Source organism: Caretta caretta, chromosome 6 (genome assembly GCF_965140235.1).
Source record: "Caretta caretta isolate rCarCar2 chromosome 6, rCarCar1.hap1, whole genome shotgun sequence".
Classification (NCBI taxonomy): Eukaryota; Metazoa; Chordata; order Testudines; family Cheloniidae; genus Caretta; species Caretta caretta.
The window spans coordinates 17,863,643-17,868,096 of NC_134211.1; the positions used below are offsets into that span (position 1 = coordinate 17,863,643).

The 4,454-nt window shown below is 51.3% G+C and overlaps 1 long non-coding RNA gene across 1 annotated transcript; it reads right to left on the minus strand.

Annotated features, from left to right (window-relative positions):
- Positions 1–1,948: 1,948 nt before the first annotated feature.
- On the minus strand, positions 1,949–3,950 carry LOC142072322 (uncharacterized). The gene is made up of 2 exons (XR_012668715.1): positions 3,854–3,950; positions 1,949–2,215 (listed from the first exon to the last, which is right to left on the minus strand). It is a non-coding gene; the product is annotated as an uncharacterized LOC142072322 (long non-coding RNA).
- Between the last annotated feature and the right edge of the window lie 504 nt (positions 3,951–4,454).

Consider the following 4,454-nt stretch of genomic DNA (forward strand, 5'->3'; position numbering starts at 1 on the left):
CCTTGTCTGGTTTGCTGGGTAAAGCTTTGGCCATTGCCAGCCTGGGTTCTATCCTCTATAAGGGAAGAGCTTTACTTTGTCGCAGTAGCATGCATGCAATATTCTTTGCCGTCCCTATCCAGGGAGAGCGTGGCAGTGGTTGCTCTCTAAATGTTTGTAATAATATAACACACAGCTCATTTATTATAGAGCCCAAGTTGATGTCTCTTTGTTCTCGCTCCTCTAACCCAGAAATGGGCAGGTGTGAAATTCACCAGTGCCAGCCCCACACACAGGAAATCAATTCTTTTGGGATAACGTCTACTGGTTTCAATGTGTGATGCTGTTTCAATGCTTCAGCAGAAGGTGAAAATTGCCCCAGCGTCCCTGGAGCAGACCATTCTGGAGCGCAGACAAAAGAAGCCTTAATTTCTGCTGCTTTTACTTGTATAGGGTTTTCAGCAGACCAGATGACCCAGTTTGATAATTCACCCAGGGCTCTGTTCTTCTCTCATGCTATGTTTATAATACTTGCTGCCTTCAGTGTGAGTTTTTTCTGCAATAAGGAGAGGGAGGAAAGACCTTTGGGCCTCTGTCTTTCTAAAACTTTGTGAGCTGGATGCACGTAGCAAAATGGTGAGAAATGGGTACATTCGCCTAGACACAGCACCCTGCAGAATTAGACACATCTGTCTATCTAATCAAGGGGTTCTCAAACTGGGGGTCATGACCCCCCAGAGGGTCACAAGATTATTACATGGGGGGTTGCGAGCTGTCCGCCTCCACCCCCAAACCCCACTTTGCCACCAGTATTTATAATGGTGTTAAATACAAAAAAAGTGTTTTTAATTTATAAGGGGAGGTCGCACTTATAGGTTTGCTGTGTGAAAGGGGTCACCAATACAAAAGTTTGAGAAACACCGCTCTAATCCAAGGGCAATACCAAGTTAGATTAAGAACCTGATCTAGTACAGCAAATTCTCAGTTCCACCTGACAGGGGGAAGCTACAACAATTCCCCCACACTTCTAACTGTGCAATTATTGCAAGGCAAATATGTACAGTAACTCCTCACTTAATGTTGTAGGTATGTTCCTAAAAGATGTGACTTTAAACGCTGTTAAGCTAATCCAATTTCCCCATAAGAATTAATGTAAAGGCGGGGGGGGGTTAGGTTCCAGGGAAATGTTTTTCACCAGACAAAAGACTATGTTGTATATATACATACACACACAGTATATGTTTTAAACAAACAATTTAATACTGGTACACAGCAATGATAATTGTGAGGCTTGGTTGAGGTGGTGGAGTCAGAGGGTGGGATATTTCCCAGGAAATGCCTTACTGCTAAATGATGAACTAGCAATTGGCTGAGCCCTCAAAGGTTAACTCGTTGTTAATGTAGCCTCATGCTCTACAAGGCAGCACAAATGGAGGGAGGGGAGACAGCATGGCAGACAGAAACACACACCCTGTGTGTGGGAGAGAGAGATGCGTGTTTCCCCTTTAAATATGCTGACCCCACTCTAAGTACACGGCCTTGTTAAGTAGATCAGCAAGCTTAGACCGCAGCTGCTGCCAGGAAGCTCCCTCCCTCCAGAGCCCTGTTGTGTGTCCCCCCTGCTTTATGGAAGATGGGGTAAGCGGAGAGCAGGGGGGACACCCTGACATTAGTCCTCCTGTCCTCCCCCTCCCCCGCCTCGCAAGCAGGAGGCTCGGAAGCAGCTCCAAGGCAGAGGGCAGGAGTAGCACATGGCAGTGGGGGGGAGGACAGCTGAACTGCTGGCAATTGATAGCCTGGTCTGCAGCTGCCACACAGGGAACTTAGGGGAGCAGGGACCTGATAGGGGGGCTGCTGGCCCACCCTGGTTCCAAGCCCCCACCAGCCAGCTGCAACGGGCTGCTCTTCCTGGAAGCAGTGGACAAAGCAGGTGGCTGCCAAATGACATTAGAAGGGAGCATTGCACAACTTTAAACGAGCATGTTCTTTAATTGATCAGCAATGAAACGACATTAACCGGGATGACTTTAAGTGAGGAGTTACTGTATACAATGAAATTCTGGGCAACTTCTATTACACTTGAACACAGTCAGGGTGTGAAAGGATCCATGGAGTCATTTTTGATGTGTGTACATTTGAAGTGGGGACACCTCTCTCCGCTCATTTTCATTGCCGTTATGGCTCTAGGGCTTTGGATTAGAAGGCCCTTCCTGAAGCTCCATCAGTAGGCGAGATCCTGCAGAAGACAGATACGAGAGAGTCATTCCTGCCTGCACCTTGCAAAGGAACAAGCCTCGAACTAAACACACAGTGAAGAGACCATATGACATTCCTGGGACACCCCCACTGTTAAATCAGTGCACAGCAATGCAGGTGAAGGACACTCTCCTCTCACTATCCCACTCTTGGGGGTCTGTGCCTTCCACCACGCCAAGCTGCCAGCATGCGGGAGACACTAGCTTGGCAACGTTGATCCTTAGCGCACTGAAGCAGAGCTCCAGAACTCTGAGGCCTGGACTGCCGGGCTCCTCCATTTCGCCCTCTCCTGCCATGAAAACGATGTCCCACAACAAAACCACCCCCACCCACAAAGCGCCTGAAGATGTCCCTCCGCCTGTCACCCAAGCCTCAGGCCACCTTCCTACTGCTCTCACCCAACAGTCCTAGGTCCTGATAGGTGCAGATGCTTATGTATACCCCCCTATATATGCCTTCTTAAAAAATGTGACCCTTCTCCTCCCTGCAGGGAAATGGTAGCTGGTGAAGATGAGTCATCTTGTGGGTTTGGGCTAACAGAGACCGGGTTGGGGGCGTGATTCTGGAATTCTTCCCTCCCCCCCAAGAGCCTTCTCTGGGCTCCACCTCCCAGCAGGCAGAAATCTTCCCAGGCACTGCTGGTCAGCCTCAAGCCCTGGACACCAGCCAGTTCTCAGCTGACAGCTGAAAAGCCGCTCAGTGCTTTACAGTGCATCGGTGGGGTGGGAGGGGAAATCCAGGACAGAAGTGGGCAAAAGTCAACTTTTCCTAAAGCCACACAAGAGCATCATTCCAGGAAGGTGCCAGTGACACAGACTGCCTGCCTCCAGCCCCAGGGCCTGGTCACCTCACCCTGACTAGTCCCCTGGGGACCAGCCACTTTGTTCTGCATCTTCCCGTGTGAGATGATCCCGGCAACAGGGAGGGGAGAGAGGGGCTTAGTTGATGTTTGATGACAAGCCTCGGTCTCAAGTTGTGTCAGTAGCTGTGGCTGCTGTTTCACCTCCCTCTGCAGCGTGGCTGCTCCGGAGAACAACCCCTGAAGCCGGCAGCTTGCTAGGCCAGCCTCGCAGCAGCTCTCATTAGTCTTTCAGCAGATAATCTTTCAGAAGTCACCTTCGGGGCAGAGTTGGAGGGCAAGGAGATTTTTCCATTGCTCCCCCACACCCGGCAGCAGCTTGGGTGGGGTTTTGTGGACAGGCGGCTCCAGAAACAATGACCCTGCTTTTCCAGCCATTGAGGGACAGGAATGTGTTACTGGGAATGTTAATGTCCCTCTAGCCCCTTCTCTCGCCTTGTGAAAGGGCCTCTTGCGAACTGTGGCCAATTGCTGGCATTACTATCATGGGTCTCATGCTTTCTCTTTTGGTGGGAGGGGGGGTGGGTCCAGGGCACCATTTCTTGCCCCTGAACTAGGGTATTAACTGCCCCCCTAGTGTCCTAGAGTGGAGTGAGGGACCCAGGCTCACCCTCTACTCCAGGTCCCAGCCCAGGGGCCCTAGGGATAGTGGTAAACCACAAGAACTAACTGTTCCTTCCCCTGGGCTACTTCCCTCCCCTGCCCTTCAGCTTGTGGGGCTTCCTACCCTCCCTCTGTACAAACCAGGTGCCCCTTTACCTAGGGTCTTGGTCTTCTTAGCCCACAGCAGCAATTCTCCAAACTCTCCTCTGCTTCCCTCCAAACTGCTCTCTGCTCCAACACAAATCCACTCTGCTTCAACTCCTTCCCTTGTCTGATTGACGTGGGGGGGGGATCAGGTGACTGGCTTCAGGTGCTTTAATTGGCTTCAGGTGCTTTAATTAATTTATAGCAAACTTTCTTCCCTCTACAGGGAATAAGGTGCCCTTCTAACACTCTCCTCCTGCCCTCTGGCCAGACTGTATCACAAAACCTAGCCTCCCCCTGGGCACCTTCTGGGACCCAGCTCCCCCTGGATCTAGGAACAGCCCAGAGGCACTCTACCCGTCAGAGCACTGTCCAGGGGAACCTAGAGCGAGAGATTCTGAGCTTAGCTCACCCCTACATCGCATGGGGCAGCAGCAGCATCTTAAGGGGATTCCAGCTTGTCCTGCTCGCCTCTCTGGGCTTCCAGCAGGATGGGGCAGCTTGAGGTTGCATCTACAATGTGCTGAGTCACACCCCCCCTCCCCCCCCACCAGCTGTGCTTGTTACATCTACTTTCCTAGCCCACCTGAGGGTCCTCCAGCAGAGAAGAGGC